Below are 18,776 nucleotides of genomic sequence, written 5' to 3' on the forward strand. Positions count from 1 at the left end.
ATCTTACAAAAAAAAGAAATATGGACAGAATATGTGAAAAGAATAAAAAATAAATAAATAAAAAATCTTTTACTATCGTCGTTCCCGCCAGGCATCGTGAGTTCAATTCCACAGCTGGCTAATTCCTCCATCACGACCCAGGCAACGCTTTCCGCTTACTGTGATGGCAGTTTTACAACTAGTTTATGGACACCGTGTATAAGATATTTGTACAAAAAGTTTTTTTTTTCAATCACCTTTCTGCCCTATAAAGGATTTACTATTATTTACATGACATGTTTGTCATTTGTGAAAATAAAATATACCCATTTACAAAATACAAAAAGTTTTTTAATGTGAAAAGGCGACTTCATATGCACACTGTAGGCATCGTCTTTGTGGACACTCATAATATATTACGACGCACGTGGCGAGCTGATTTCAAAACAATGCCTATATTATTTAGATGCTTGATATTACGAGAGCCCTTTCTGACTTATGCATATGACAAATTTGTTTCTCCGTCTGGCAATTCTAACCACTTCGTTGGTTTGATGAATGCGCCCCATAGAAATGTAAGAAAAAGTGTAACCTTTTGACTTATTCGCGAAATATTTGTGAGCAAGCAAAAGCGCGAATACATGGTTACTATGTAGGTATATACCTACATCGCTTGGTATGATTATGTTCATTTAGCAAAAGCGGCTTTTAAAAAAAAGGTCCAGTTAACGCCAGCTCCCGGCACACATACCGTTGTTCCTAGCCGGCTCCTTTTATAAATTATTTAATCTTCCCAGGCATTGATTTAGTTTAGTGAATTGAACAAACCTCTATCTCGTGTCTCTTTCATACTCATGCGAAACATCGTAAATTTTTTGAAATGGAGTCTTTTTCGCAAATGGTTTTGGTTGGGTAAATAAAAATTTCCTGTACCAACGCGCGCGGAGCTGCGTGAAATGTCTTTTGTACGTATTTTTTGCAATGAAATTGTGTATTTTTCAGCCGTTTTCTACGATTATGTAATTATAGGTACCATAAAAAATTTATACAGATTAATATTACTTATATACGTTCGCAAACCAATAATTCATCTCAATATTATAAAGCATAACGTGTTAAAAGTGTTTTATTAGACGATATTGAAAATAACACCATCTATCGGCGTAAAGTTTCGAAAAATGTTTTGAGATGGCCCTTAATCTATTCCTATCACATAGACTTAAAATTTATTACTAGTGGCTTATAACTAATTGTGATGACTTCTAACTTGTGGCTTATCAAGATAAACTATTGTTGTACGGCAAATAAACACTATGTAGTGTAATGAAAACATTCTTCTTAGGACTATCTAAGAATTTGAACAATTTATCAAAGTTTCAAAGTTGATTTTCAAGTTCTATTTTTTTCACTATGGGCCAGTTGCTTCACAGAACTGATATAAAAAATATTTTTTTTGTGAAACAACTCTTCTCCAACCTTTTGCCGAGCATCGAATAAAAACCTTCCTCTTAAGAAATATATCAGGCTTTGTGGATTCTTCTCTTCAAGCCATCATCAGCCCATTTCATCATTGTCTATTTCTTCGATTGATTTTCACCTGTTACCTTTTAGCAATTCCACATGTTTTTCTATGGAGATATGGAGTCATCTTTATCTTAAAATAATAAAATAATTCACGTCACACTTTTTACATTGGTTCATCCAATAGGTTTGGTATCATCTCTCCTTAAGAATCTAATATTTCCTACCTACTTTACTAGCAAGAACTAAAGTAAAATATTTTTCATAGCATCGTGTAGATTCTCTCATGCAAATCTTTGAATTAATGTATTCTGTTTCATCTGTTGTGGATTTCATCGCGCTATCGTTTGGTTATGTAATCTTTCACAAAACGTTCGCATTCATTTTATAAAACTTAGACCAACGTAAAACTAAAAACATGGGATTTTTGAAGTGAAAATATATATGAAGATGATACCCATGAAACATTTCGGGCGATGTAATTAACTAATAATGAATCAAAAGTAAATACCATAATATGTGGTTAAGGCGACACGACGCTCACATTTTATTTAATTCCGAGGAATTCTTAAATATAACACTTTTTTTCCGACCCATACCCGCGGATGTAAGTTATCTGCTAGGGCAAATTCGACCGTAGGCCCGTCTAATATACTGGAACCGCGAATCGCATATTTTTGTAGACGACTTCTTTACTTAGGTTGGTCTTGAAGATTCCAACATTAATTTAGGTAGGTAATTGCAGCATAATAAGTACAGGTGGATTAGGATAGTTACTCTTCGCATGATTTTTTTTTTAAATACACTAAACTAAAACTACTGTACTAAACATTAATCTTAACGACAAAATTATTAACATAAACAAAATATTTTCTATGGATTTAAAACAACGTACTTTATTGGTGATTATTATTTTGTTTGTTTGACGATGCCAATTTCTGAAAATTAAAAAAGAAACGGTGGTAAAATTAATATTTTTTTCAAACCAATGCATTTTTTCTACCAAAAAAGAACAAATTAAAATTGTACTTGCATTTTAAATGATACTACATAATCAATAATAATATTTGACTATTTTACGTTGGTCCGTTAGTGTGCTTTTGTTTGTTTGTTAACTAAAGCTAATTCCAAAACAGCGAAAAAGTACTTACATTACTATAACCGGAACCGGAAAAAAATACTAGGTGTACTAAATACTGATTCTTAACTATTGACAGGCCAAGATGCCAAACAGAACGTTTTTAACCAAGTGGGTCTTACGACGACCCCATGCATTTTTCTGTCTTATGGGCTTTTAAACTATAAAAATCCCAATTATTCGGTCAATTATTAATGGAAACTTATGCATTTGCGCAGGAATACGTAAAATACTAAAGTGATATGTCAAGTATTTAAGCTAATATAAGGAGGATAGTAATTTTAAGTACTACCTACTCCCCCACTCTGCTGCGGGGTAGTTAAATTGATTCGAATCGACAGTAGTTAAGAAATAGTTAAGACCTCGTGCTATTTACAAACTGATAAGAAAATAGATTTTCTCAATATAAAATCTTACTTACATAATTTTTTATTTTATGTTTTATACCCCTATCTACTTTAATCTATTGATTAATTTCTCTGTCAATTGCTGAAACTTTTAAACTCTTCAAAATCTTGTTTTAAATTTAAATGCATGTTTACAAGCTTTTACTAGATACCTAATACGGGCATGAAACATTATAGACATTTATGTTAATAATATGCGCCTATATACATATTGTAATAAATTATAGAATTGCTTAAGGAATCTGCGAACCTTCAAGCAATAAATATTATTTTATTGTGCTTAAAAAGCTTCCAATACCCTCCGGCTCTATGTATATATTTACTATGGTCATAGTAGATAACAATATGGATGTGCCTTTCACCAAAATTTGAATGGAAACAAATGTTCTATTTCGAAAACACAGTTTTGTATGGAAATATAGGCCCCGAATGTGCTTATATTTGTATCAAGAAACTTCTTGTGTCACTCTTTATTCCGTGGCTTAATATAGTTTTTATATGGAAATGTTACTTTAATATAAACTGGATTTGTGTTAGTTCAAAAAAAGTTGAATAAATTGGCATATTAAAATAATAACTCTCTGGACCTAATTCTATTTTTCCGGACCTGTGGGTTCGAATTAAATGAAATTATGGACTTAAAAATTCAGTTTAACCAGGTAAAATATTTGTGGTAAAAAGAAAAATTCGCAGGAAAATAATTAATGTATTAAAATTGTCAAATATTGTTATAAACCAACAGTTTATTTCAGACTAATGATTGCTCAAGTTTTCCATTTTCTCCATCTCTAAATGTCTAATTCCAACGAAATCCGCAAAAAATAATCAAATCGTTAAAACTGACCAATTTAAAAAAAATATGTATCATCTTTACGGACCAAATCTGTGGATTTGGATCCAATTCTATGTGGTTTCCCATTTTCTCCTACTGTTGTTTCTATTGAAATTTAATTGATTGGAACAGTTTTTGTTAATGTTAATAGATAAATATGATTCTCTTCCACAGTTATCAGAATACACACTATTTCATCAGCGTAATTAAATTTCCGTCATCTTCTAAACGCCCATTATTAGTTCCTATAAAGTAAAGCCACAAGTGAGTACGTGTGTCGGAAGCTGCGTAAAGCTGTCACAAATGTTCCCCGCTCACGCTTTTAGCGCACCTAAACCAAAATAGAGAATACGTATTAATTGCTGACGTGGAATCAACCAGTGCCATTCTATTCTAGAATGGTTTCCGCAATTTCTAGGCTGGTTTGTCATCCGTTATGGAGATTCGTCATTTATTGGAAAATTCATCATTATTCCTAACCTATTAATAAATAATTTCCAATTTAATGGAATAACTCATCAATATAATGATTTGATTATGGAAGAAGAATTTTTAATACAATCTTCTTAAATAATCTATTTATGTAGGTGATGTGTTGTCTTAAACAGAATAGGACCACTGATTTTTCTTGTGATAGAAGTGAATACTGATAAAAACGAATAAAGTAAGCAAGTGCCCATTAGTTATCGAAACAACATTATGCAACGCTTTTTATACTCACCTTGTAACAGGTTTTACTACCCTGCTTTTCAAAATAATTAATTTTACATATTTCAACCATTTTCGAAAACTTTTTGTCATGGAAAAATTTACTGAAAAATGTGGATCTGCTAATTTTATTTTAGTCCATTAAACAGACATGATTCTTAAAACTTACATACATGTACTTATATTTAAAGACCAACATTTATTATTTATATTCAATTAAACAAAAATAATTAGCTAAGCAAAGTTATACAACTAAATATATGGTGATAATAATAATGTTAAAACACACAGCTTCAATTGCTAAAAGGTTGAAAACATAAGTAAATATACTATTTATTATGGCACCTGTGATGATGATACACTGATTTGGTACTTAGGTAATATAGCCTGTCTTTCAAATAGAGCGTAACTATTAAATCTAAATTGTTGAAAATGTCGTTGCGAACTGAAAATAATTGCAGAAATTCTTGAAAATCTCAATGCCAAAATCCGTTCGAATTTCAAAACGCAATAGTTTTTACCGTCTGAGAAATCAGATTTCTTTTCATCTAAGTAAGTACTTAAATAATTTACTTGGTTAAATGAAAATAATGAACTTCTTTAAACCACTTTTAATTAATTTCCAGCTGTAAAAAATTAGCGGCCGAAAATCTTTTCCACAATACAAACATACAGTTGGGAAAACACACCACCAAAATGTAATTTATCTTACTGCACTAAAAATGCGCAATGTGATTACGCGGTTTATTTGATAAACGCTATTAGTCAAAACTTCTTTATCACATCTTTATTTCATTATGAATTACTTTGAATCCTTTATTTTCGCAGCATTATTTATTCCGTCAATTAGTTAATTAAAATTACGAATCTGTATTAGGGCAAACACGACAAACGACAATGGTTGATTGTAGGTACCTATTTATTTTTTTAGAGGTCCCGTCCTATTTCCTTTCGTGCAAAGATTTACTCCAGAAATGTCTCTTCAAAATTAAAGCCATTTTCATCAAATTGTAAATGGAATTTGAACGTAAAATTAGATTCTTAAGCATTGTTAATGAACACATTTTGCTGAAAAAATACTATTTGTATCTTGTATTTGCAAAACCTTATATTATTTTCAGACATATCCTTTCGCAAGATGTGGCCATGTTTCAGCTTGCGTTCAGTTAACTTTCAAGTAACTCAGGAGCATTCTTGAACCGTTCTGGTCATCAGCTGACCGGTGCCAAGAATATCTCACTGGTCATACATTGTTCTTCATATTGCTAAACACTTAACCACGTGTTCCCGGCACTCGTCACCCGGCGTCATAACTTATTAATGACTACTACTTTAAAGCATTCCACTGCAAGTATTTATAAAACATGCCACTGAAATCTTTTAATAAATACTCAAACATTGTTCGAACGTAAATAGAAGTCACTATTCATCTTTTTTTTCAGTATTTAATCACCATGGTGATAAAAACACACTTTAGCTTTCATAAAAATTCTTAAATTTTTGCCTTGATTTGTGGCAATTCACCTACGAAATGAAATTTTATCAGCGAGATTATCACCCAAAATTCAGTCTTATCTTTACTTGTGCGGGTGAAAGGAAGGTAAATAAATAGATATAGTCTAAATATCCTTTAAAGAAATTATAAGTACACTCAACCTATCTTTATGATCCTTGTCACGTTTTTAAATCTCTAAATAGTATAAAGTCGTTATCCGCGTATGTCTGTTTGTGCGCTTAGTTATTCTAAACTACGCAACAGATTTTGATAGGATTTTCACTATCATTTAGAGAATTTCTTCCGGAAGGTTTATAGAAAGTAAAAAAAAAATTATGTTTTTCATAATCAATTCGTAAAAATATTTTTTCTGCACTACATTTCTAACAGTGGCTAAACCTTATGAGATACATCAAAATAATGTCGTACGGAATTGTACATCTTAAAAAGGATGACCAGATAAATCATCAAAATAATAATTCATTACAACTTTAAAAAGTTATATAAAGTCATGGAAAGTGATGAAACCAAAACTTTATTAACTGGGTTAAGTAGGTTAGGTTAGGTTAGGTTAGGTTCATCGTTTCTAATGACTTTATATCACTATTTAAAAAGTGTGTTGATTTATCACGAAACCCTTAAAAAGGACCACAGAAAAGTCCGCTATGGATATTTCTATTTTTTTATTTATTCAAAAAAACAGTTCATAAAAAAACATACTCTGCACATCTCACTAGGGCAAGGCTGCCCAACCCCAGGCCCGCGGGCCACAATGTGGCCCGCGAACGAATTATAAGTGGCCCGCGTGAACCATTTTCAAAAAACCCGCCAATCCGCCAATTTGAAAAAGTGTCGCGGGCCCGCGGTAAAACAAACAATGCAGCTTGCGCGCGGTCACCAGTGTTGCCAACGAAGGCGATTTATCGCTATTTAGGCTACTCAGACCAAGAATCAGCGATGAAAAAAATCCACTTGAACTTACTTTTTAAAAAATACAAAAATACACCGGTTTTTGATATAGTATCTTTTGCGTCCGAAATGGAATCTTGTAGCCACCCCCCCCCCCATGGAATTCGAAAAATTGTTGTGGGGAATCACATATGATGTTTTTGGGTGCGCGGAATTTTTTCTCAGCGAAGTTCCGTAACAACCCCCCCCCCCCATGGAAATAGGAATAGTCAGGTATTCAGTGGCCCGCCAGTGATTCAAAATCGTCAATTTGGCCCAACTGTTAAAAAGGTTGGGCAGCCTTGCACTAGGGCATTCCTGTATCAAGATGTGCAGCTTTGCAATTACATCATTTAAAAAAAATACATATAAGTAAACTTAATATCTTCTAGTTATAACCCCTAGCAACGCCGGGTCCACGTCAGCTATTACCGAATAATATGAAAATGTGGTATGTCCTTTGCTTAAATAGTTCAATTTTTTTAAGTAATCTCATTTTTTGTTGCAAGATTAAGTACCCAAGCGGCGTCTTTGATTTTTATACTTAGGTACTTCAATATTCCTTTCGCATAGGTGGGTATATACATACAAGTGAGACTTTAAATTTAATTGATCCCTATTCACATTGGAACTTAAAAACTTAGCGTATTTTTATAGCCTTTACAGCCTCAAAAATGTCGCAATGGGTCGCTATTATTTCAGTGACAGTTGTAAATGGCTGTAAAAAGACGTCGGATGTTTTTTTACTCCAGGCATAAGTGTTCCTAATTCGGGATCTAAGTTCACGTATTAATCACTGTAAACATGCAATGTATGAAGAAAGCATGTTTTGGCATCTCTTCTTCAACAAACAATAAGCTATTTTAATAGAATGCAGAGATCTGCACTCGGTTACTCACCTCCCATTACATTTTAATGGAAGTTTACGTAAATATTATTGTATAAATCCTTTCTCGAAGATGCTGCTCGGCGCCGGTTTATTTATTTATTTATTTATTGTTTGAAACATTTACAGAGTGTTAACAATTATAACATTTATATTATTTCGGTGGGAATGTGCACATATATTAACACCCCAATTAAAAATGTTCACAGCATGCGTAAACAAGGTTTAGTTGATATTAGGCGGAGATGCTAGTGGTGAAAGAAAAAAAAAATACAAATATAATAATAATTAAAAAGAAATATAAAACATGAATATTAAGTATGAAATATAAAATATAGTAAATGTACAGAGAAAGGATAAGGAAGAAAAGTAAAGAAAATAATAAAGCAAATATATCTCTTAACTGTTTTCCATAACATATCATGGTAGAAGATGGTTTTGTTTTTTAAAATATGCGAGACTGTTTGCGAATATATCTATAAGGTCGCATTCAACTGTATTGTACAGACGACACATTCTAGATAGTGGATTGAAATATGCAATATTATTATTAAATATATCAATATGGAATATATTTTGGCTCCTTAAATTATGTCTATTAGGGACTTTAATATGAATATTGCTCAGACAATTAGTGGTAAGAAGTTTATCATGAATAATTTTATATAAACATATTAAGTCTGCAAATTGTCTTCTTTTTTCCAATGTCGTAAATTTGAAGTTTAGTAGACGTTCTTCATAAGATTTGAGTGAGGCATTTAATCCAAGTTTATATGATAACAGTCTTAGGAATTTTTTTTGCACAGATTCAATACTTTTAGAATATTTTATATAATGTGGGTTCCAGATAACACTCCCATATTCCAATTTGCTTCTGACCAACGAGTTGTATAATGTTATAATGGATTGGGGGTATTTAAATGGTTTCGATATTCTATGAATGAATCCAATCATTTTCATTGATTTACTTATAATATCATTTATGTGTACATCAAACATAAACTTTGAATCAAGAGTGATTCCTAGATCTCTTATAGTGGTGACTGCATTTAATCGTACATTATTAATGGAATATGCAAAATCCTTTCGTTTTCTGTTACGAGTAAAAGTAATAATGTAACATTTTTCAATATTTAAAAACATATCGTTTTGAATGCACCAGCTATTTAGTGTGCAAAGGTCTTCTTGAAGCTTAACATGATCACAATCAGTGGAAATTTTGCGGTAAATCTTGAGATCATCGGCAAATAGAACAAAATCACAGCGTAACATGGGGCCAAGGTCGTTAATAAAGATTAAGAAAAGCAGTGGGCCAAGATTGGACCCCTGGGGTACGCCTGATGTTACAATTATGGGAGGTGATTCGTACCCATTAATAAGTACTAATTGTGTTCTATTTTCTAAGTAAGACTTAAGCCATCTAAAAAGATCACCGTGAATACCTATTCGATCAAGCTTCTGTAGTAGAATAGAATGGTTAACTTTATCAAATGCCTTTTGAAAATCTGTGTAAATGGCATCTACTTGAGTTCTTTCATTGAAAGCATTACAAACATAATCACAAAAGTCAAGAAGATTTGAATTTATAGATCTGCTGGGAACAAACCCATGTTGATTGATGCATAATTGCGGTTTAAAGTGTGAAAATACAGAAATATATATTATAGATTCAAAGACTTTCGCAAAACAAGATAAAATGCTGATTGGTCGGTAATTTTTCACAAAAGATTTATCACCAGATTTATGTATTGGAACAATATGTGCATTTTTCCACAAGTCTGGGAAAGTTCCTGAAGATAATGATTCATTATATATATTAAAAGAAGTGGGTTAATCAGCGAGCTGGAACAACATCTTACAAACAAGGGAGGTATTTTATCAGGTCCTGGGCCTTTGGATGTATCGATTTTTTCTAAACAAGATTTAATGGTTTCCTTGCTAACATTAATTTTTCCAAGATTAAATTGGTTGTTTTGTGAAACTTTTGGCATGGCAGTATATAACAAGGGATTAGATTGAGTATAAACGGATGCGAAATAATTAGAGAAAAGATTGGCAATGTGTTGTCCATTATCTGCAGATATAGAATCCAGGTGCATTAATTTAGGAATGCAATTGGTAGTACGCAACGATTTTGAGTATGCCCAGAAAGCTTTTACATTTACTTTTATGCCTTGTTCAACAGAATTTATATATGATAAATAGCATTCTTTTTGCATTTTTTTCGATCTTTTTCTTAGAATACCAAACTCAGCATAGTCTAGCGGGTTTTTATATTTATTGGCCCGCAGTCTTACTTTATTTTTCTCTTTGAGGAGCTTAATAAGAGACTGACTAAACCATTTGGGGTAGTGATTTCTTATTTGTGTTTTTTTTTTTCGGGATATGTTTATCAATAATATCCCACAAAGTATCGTAGAATAATTGTACCTTATTGTTGACATTCGAGTTACTGAAAAGTGAGATCCAATTAACATTTGACAGATCTAGACGACAAGCTTCATAATTTCCTTTCTTAAAATTGTATTTAATAGGGCAATGATTATCTTTTAAGTATTTCAGTTTTTCAAATTTTAAAATCATTTCGAAAGGGGGATGATGATTGTCGACTTTTGATAACCCTGTTGTTCTAGACAGATTAATATTAGTTTCATCACAAAAAAGTAGGTCAAGAATATTAGAATTTCCATTAAGAATATAATTGAATTGGTGAAGGTTACGCATTGAGGCCAAGTTGACAACACAGTGAGCTTTATGACTAGTGTAGTTGGACGGAGCTAGTGTTTTGTTGTTATATGCTATGTCTGGTGTCCATTTAATCTCAGGTAAATTAAAGTCGCCGATAATTATAAATTTAGATTTCGGATTACTATGTTGTAGATAAATATCCTGAATATTCTTGATTCTATTACAGTAATCATCAACAGATAAATTGGGAGGAATATATAATACACAAATGTAGATAAGTGAGTTAGAATATTCGTGCGGTTTTATTGATAACCATAAATCTTCTCCATCACTTTCCCAAGATGATTTGCGTGTTGTTATTAATTTTTTATCGACTGCTGCTAAAACTCCACCGCCTTCTCTGGATGCTGAACTAGTGGATTCGCGATCTCTTCGAAAAACTAGGTAACGCTCGTCAAACAATTCATTACTAAATATTGATGAATTTAACCATGTTTCAGTGAAGCAGATTATATCGTAATTGTTGATTGAAATTTCATTTTTTATATCATTTGTTTTAGTTTTGACTCCTCTAACGTTTTGATAAAAAAAATTCAGTTCCATTTTGTTTTGTTAAGATTTTGATAGATTATACATTCTACAGATAAATTAATTTGGGAAATTTAGGTGAGAGAATCCAAGGAGTCATGATCGCGGATCAACAGTACGTGAGCAGAGTTTTCATTAATGCCGGTCATCGATTACTCTCTTTAGAAATTTCCATCGTGTTGTATGATTCACAATATATATTTATCATCGACCATACAAGAAATATAGAAGATGTGTTTCAGGAGAAGAGAATTTTAAAGCAATTGAAAAAGTGTTTTTTTTTTTAAGTTTGGACTTTTAAAGTATTTTTATAGTGGTCTTCACCCGCCGAGGTCTCAATAATGACTTTCATTGTTGTCTGGTCCTTCTTTTCTCCCGACACTACTTCGCCAAGGAGATTGATTATTATAGAAGCCTCAGTGTGTGTGTTTTTTTACTAATTCGGGTTCAATATTAATAGGAGTAATTATTATTATTATTAATATTTTAAAATAATCTATTTAAAGTGTTAAATGAAAGTGAGTACAGGCCAGGGCATTCTACCGAAGCTATTGTTGTCGCTAAGTAATCTTCACTGTTTAAAATTATGTACCTATCTAATATGCTTGCGGTGAAACAATAAATCAGCAGTAACAACAATCGCCGCCATTTGTAGGCTATCGTTGTTCAATGGCACTAAACTGTCACGTAACACTTAAAAATCCGTCACGCGCTAAGTTCTGCACTATAGCGAAATCAACGTTTGTTGTTCTGCTTGCCACCTATGTAAATATATTTTAACTATAATACTTTTCCGTGGAATTTCGCACTCTCTCAAAGCTGGGAATACAACTAAACGCGATCAGCGTAAGCAATATAATCACCTTGACCATCCACGTTTATTAAAAGCATCCTTTTCATTTATTATACCACTCTGTTTATTTACCTCCAATTTTCCACCGTCTCGGAACAAAGCTCGGCGTGGGTGAAACTTTATATCGCATGAGTACACAGTATTGAAATTTCCTCAGAAAGATTATACCCGCGGTTGCAACGAGCAAAAAGCCGATGTTCGCCATAGCATTCGTCACGGTGTATTTCGGATTTATTATTTATTTAGATTTTACTGGGAAGTAGCGCATTAATTCGTGTACGTACTGGTATGTAAATGAGTCAGTGAATATGTTTGTACACATTCTGTCAATTGTAATAATATACACCTATTGCACTATTCGTCACCAAATTAATTAAAATCGATCAATTAATAATGGAAGCATTAAGAGGAAAAGCGGGTGACGTTTTATCTATACAAACGTATTTCCTCTTTGAATTTTGACACGAGTACAAATGTTTTTTGATATAATATATACACCGACCACTAGCATATCTCTACGTTTAGCTTAAGGCCTCGTAGTAAGCGTTCAAAGATGGTTTGAAAGAGAGATGTGTAAATATGAATGTTATTTTTTTACACATGTAAACAACCAACTTTATTTTTGTAGGAAAGGCTTTATTAGTTTTAAATTTGCCACTAGATGGCGTCGAGACATATTATATCTACATTTGTTAAATAAATAAGCAAATATAATAAGCAGTAATTGCTGATTGAGGTACTAGTATATGTTGAATTATTTGGCTTGTTGAAAATAAGCCGACATAGCTCAGTATTTCAAATCACCTGACCGGACATCAGAAGGTACGGGTTCAATTCCCGTTGGCAGCATTTATTTACACTCGGGAGATATTTTCAATTTGTATTGATATTTCAGGCGACTAATTAATTATTGCTTATAATTATTTGATTCCATACAAATTCAGTCATTTATAACATGTTTGGTGATCGCGCTTTCTGAGTCTCTGGACCGGAGGCTTGCAATAAACTCCTTCCGGAACTAAGATCCATAACAAGTCCAATGGAATTCAGGTCTAAAAAAAACTTTTTCAGTTGTCATACCCTTAAATTAAATGTGCAATTCCTGGGAAAAAATACAATTAATTCCAATTTTCCAATTATGTTCTAACAATTAGTTAATGTTAATTAAGTGTTAATCTCATGTGACCTACCAGGTAAGTATGGTACTGTATATTATCTCTATATAATAATAATAAAATAATAATTGGATTACTTGTATAGCGCCGTTTTTGTGCAAAATCACCTCAAGGGCGATGTACAAATATATAATACATTCCTTCAATGATCTATGTTACTACTAACTATATATAGTTAAGTACATTCCTACAATGATCTATGTTACTACTAACTATATATAGTTAAGTAATTGTTTATTAGCGAAATTTAGATACAGGATTTAGAACATAATTGGAAAATTGGAATTAATTGTATTTTTTCCCAAAAACATTATTACAATTATATTTTGCACAAAAACAGTGCTATACAAATCATCCAAATATTATTATTTTAAACTTCTGATTTTATTGTCCGGGTTAAATCTTCCCCATAGGAAAAACTAAACCCTTTCACACACTTTTCCACAAATGATCATCTAGTCAATCAATTTTATAATTTAACGAGTTTTATAAAATATTTTTTTTATAAAACTGGCTGAAGAACCGGGCTTTATTCTGCTTATTTAACTTAAAGATAATTTTAAATTTCTGTTTAGTTTGAGTATTTTTTTTATCAGACATCTGCGTATTTACCTAAAACATGATTGTAAATTTTTGTTCAGTTGGAGTATGTTTTTATCAGACATCTGCATATTTATCTAAAACATGATTTTTTTTATTTCTGTTCAAAGTATTTTTTTCGTATGTAAGTAAATTTATCTAAACTTGAAATGGTACTATTAATTAATGCATTATCATTTTTTAGGTTGAAGGAGCCAGATACACCCATTAGTAGACGAGGTCAACCATAAATAATAATATTTTCAATCGAACTGTTAACCATTTGTAGACATAAATACATGCATAGTCTTACTGGTTCCATTTAGGGATATCCCAGTTTTCTGGTTACTCTACTTACAGCACGTAAGTAATTAAAGATTCTTTATATTTCAATTGATAATATATTGGTCCGAAAAGACCACGTACATAAACATACATACATGCCAACGGAATGTGCAATTTATAGGTATGTGTTGATGACTGGGGCATCCATTTTAAGGGGAAAATGTTTTGAATATTGTCAGGAATTTGTAAAATTACTTACTAATGTTTTCCAATATCATATATAATATTTTGTTTGCATGCTTGTTTAAATCGTGACCGATTAGTGTTCTAATATTTAGAAAAAATCGATCGTCTGTGCGAATGCAATTTTTCTAGAATAGGAGAATCACCGAAAGTTTTTTTTGGAGTTGAAATTTACCCAATGTGAGCACTTTACAACACAAATTGTTCCAAACATACGAATCCCCTCAAAAACGCATATTGTTTATTGTTTCCTTACATCGTATCTTTTTACGTTAAATTTTTTAACCTCACTAGGGCAAGCCCTCAACACATGCTATAGGCGATGCCATACGTAGTAATGCAAAATCATGTGTTTTTGGTTTGAAAATTTTGTCGCCTAGAAATGTTTCAGATGCTTTAATTAAATACTGCGAGTAGAATACATTTTGGCCTTTGAAATAATCGAATATTTTTTAGATAAGTCTTTTTATAAGCCCAGAAAAAAAAATTATAAGGTCTATGAAAACTGCTTTAAAGTTCAAAATCTCCTACTTACGAACCCGTTTTCGGTTTTAATTTTATTGAATAATGTGAATAATTAAGTTATTTATAAAATGATCGAAAAAAAATTAAATATTTATGCCTGAACATCCACAAAATAAAATAAAAGGCACTTTTTGTTATTTTAAAAAGTACCAGAGAGAATTAATAAAAGGATTACACTTTAAAAGGATAAGGATGAAAAAATAAACATACCTTTTTCGGTTGTCGGTAAATGGGTGAATGCTTGATTTGAAATTGTATTCTTCCGTAATGCGTAAAAATATTCAAGTTTAACTAACTTTTAATTTTAAAAATCGAAAATGTTAAGTACAAATCAAATCGGACAAGATGTAAAGAAAGTATCAAAAAAATTATGTTTATTAATCATTCTTTCTAAGTTCGAGAAAGTTTAAGCATGGAGAATATACTACTTTGCACACAGAAAAATTATACATATTGCGTGATGTACAGTTGCTATTTTATCATAAAAGTCTATTATATCTTTTTTACATTTCTTAGATCTCTCTAAGTTGTCAACAAAAAATAATATTACATCGCAAAGAACATCGAAATATTCTTTTTTGTAAGGCAATGATATTTATGAGCCCTACAATTATAATACGTATCCCAAGATTTGTCACGGGTCTGCGCTGGTAACAATATAAAAGTATATTTTTTCTTTCCACAGGAATCCAGTGACACGCTGAACCGCTTCTCGTGGACATCAAAAAGAGACAAAAACATAACGATTCATATATTTATTTATAAAAGGGTGAGACGCGAGGCTAAAAGCCACCGAAAAGTCTACAGAATTCGAGGTGACGTCATCATAAGAGAGAAAAAGAACAGGCGAATAAAGTGAATACATTGGGCTTCATCTTGGGCTGTCTGAAGGTTAAAATAAAACAAATATAAACATCTCCGTCTGCCAGTGGGCGAATTCTATCTGGAGTTTAAATGAATAATCTTGCTGCAATCTACAAACATAATATAGTGCCAGACAGGTAGGTACTAGGTTAAATCTTAACGCACAAATTTGGAAGTGGTTTCTCTTGACCCACAGTGTATGCCAAGGGTTCCCAACTTTTTGAGGCGGGGAGCTACTTTTATCAAAATTTTCGTGGAGATTTAAACAAATAAATTATTTTCTGTAGTTAAAGAAATATATAAATATTTCGCTTTCTAACTAATTATGTTAATCACAATCGTAAACAGGAGTCACAAAACAGTTTGCAAAATCAATTTAATTTGAATTAATTCAAAATTAATTTATCCTTAAATGAATCGTGACATGGGATTCATTTTTGCAAAGTGATTTCCATGATGACGCCGCTTAGAAGAGAGTGCTGCTTAATATATAGATAATTAAATTCTGAACAAAATAGCGTATTTAACTCATTTTCGATATTTTTGGACCATTGATCTCAATGGTTTAAAATTGCCTGAGAACCACAAAAAAGGGTTTTTTACTTTGAACATCAAACCGCTTCATTAACAGCAAATAATCAAGCAAAGCAATTTGTCCTACGACCTGGATATAATTTGAATATGGAAATGACTAGTGCAGAGCCGTAGAAAATCACCGGATATTATAATCGTAGGATTTGTGAAGCTGAAAGTATTAAATATATAGGTATATACATGATGTGCGGTGTAAAGTGCACAAACTTCGGAAGAAGATTCTACATTATACGAGGCATATCCAGAAAGTAAGTGTACTGAGGCTCTCACGACCGAATGAATTTTATTTTCGATATGTTGGCTACACCTACGTGTAGCCTGACTCTTCCCCTCCGCAACGAGACCCGTTCAAGGTCAGTACGTTGATAAGTGTCAACACGACAACACGTTTCGTGAAAAATGTCAATCCAATCTCCCGCCAAATGCGAAATACGCGGCGTCATCCGTTATCTCGTTTGGAAGGAAAAACCTCCGTTTGAGGTTTATAATGAGGATAAAACTGCATATGGTGATAAAGCTATGAATTGTACGAGTGTGTACAAGTGGTATCGCGAGTTTAAAAACGGTTCTCACCTCTTCACCCTCCACCAAAAAGTTCAAAACCACAATTTCAGCCAAGAAAATCGTGGCATCCGTGTTTAGGGACTGTCAAGGCATAATTTTGATTGAATATCTGCCTCAAGTGGAGACCATCAACTCTGCAAGATACTGTGAGACCCTAAAAAAATTGCGGAAGGCGATTCATAACAAGAGGAGAGGCATGCTGACAAAGGGAGTCAGCCTGCTGCACGACTATGCCAGACCACACACGGCCAACGCCACGAAGGAACTGCTTGCTTCGTTTAAATGGGATATCCTGAACCACCCCGCGCATTTCCTTAACCTAGCACCTTCAGATTATTATCTATTTACCTCCTTGAAGCTGTACATGGGTGGAAAAAGGTTTTCAACCGACGAGGAGGTAAAGGAGGAGGTGGAGAAGTGGACGAAGGGGTTGGCGGGAAACATCTTCGAGGAAAGCATCAAAAATTGATACCCCGCTTCACCACCTGCATTGAGAGGAATGGCGACTATGTCTAAAAATAGCTTACATATGTACTACGGTAATCATGTAATTTTTTTGTTTCAATAAAAAGATTTGTAACCTACAAAAATTCAGTACACTTACTTTCTGGATACGCCTCGTAGTAGAAATAAAAAAGATAAATACCTTTTTCTAAATTACGATTTTTAACTAACGAAATTATTTTTCCATAGCGGAATATAATTTTCTCCATACAAACAATTTAACTTTTCTACCTGAACACTTACTTTTTATCAATGTTTCTGGCTTTCACCCTTCAATGGTGTTCTAGACCGTCATTTCAAATTATCAAGAAAGGGAAGGTGAATTAGTATAACAATTTTGTTTAAGTTGGCAAATTTCAAAAAACATGGAAGATTGGAGTCGAATTCAGACTTAGAAGAGATAAAATATCGAATGGATGGTACGTAATTTTAAATAAGACTTAGAATAGAGGAGAATTAGATAGAAGAGAGGATATTTATTTATAGGGGGACAGCCAAAAAAATATGATGAGCTAATTTTAATAACGTAAATATTTTAAATGTGAGAAGGAACGGAACAATGTGAAATTCATTGAATAAGTGAGGAAATTTCTTTTTCGGAGAAATTTGGGAATTCCCGGAACCACGGTTTTGATGGGATTGTCTTTTGTATTGAGGCATAGCAGGCTCCCTTGGATTTACTAACAATATGTCAATACTCTGACCAAACATTGCGGGATATATCTTTGAGAATGGAAAAAAAATTAACAACCAAAATAAATATGTTTATACGTAATCTTTGGGTTCAACCAAATTTTGCTTCGCGATCGACCGACCGGTTGGGAACCCTTGCATATTGGTATAGATACAGTACCTGCTTTCTTGTTACTTGGTTCTCGGTATCGGGTGTGTAATAACAAAAAGGCTCGCTGCTGCATTTCCTTTTTGATCACGAGTCCATTGTATGTGACTTATCTTGTATATTATTTATCTCGTAAAGGCACGAGCGCTGATTCACGGAGAGATCTGATGATGAGATGATGGAGTCGATATCAACGGCTAAATGATTACTAACCAAATTACAGCATCTGTTTGAGTTAATGAGGTGACCAGTGGGAGCACAGCACCAATGGAATCGTGTTCCGTTATTAACTTACAAACGAACTAATTAATTTGTGCTTACAGCTACGAAGTGAGACTTTTCTTATTTACCCATTTGATATCACGCCAATAAATAAATATTGGGATTTATAGCTTTCGTATTGTATTATTGTAACTCTACCAAATATTTTATTAAAAAAAATTACTAATACCAAGTACAATTCTTCAATTATACAGGTAAATGTATAATGCAATTTGATGCCACTTTATGCTACTTGATATTTTATGTATTATTTAATATAGTGTAATAGAGTGTTATA

Source organism: Hesperophylax consimilis, chromosome 13 (assembly GCF_061612785.1).
Source record: "Hesperophylax consimilis isolate HC1 chromosome 13, BYU_Hcon_1.0, whole genome shotgun sequence".
Taxonomy (NCBI): domain Eukaryota; kingdom Metazoa; phylum Arthropoda; class Insecta; order Trichoptera; family Limnephilidae; genus Hesperophylax; species Hesperophylax consimilis.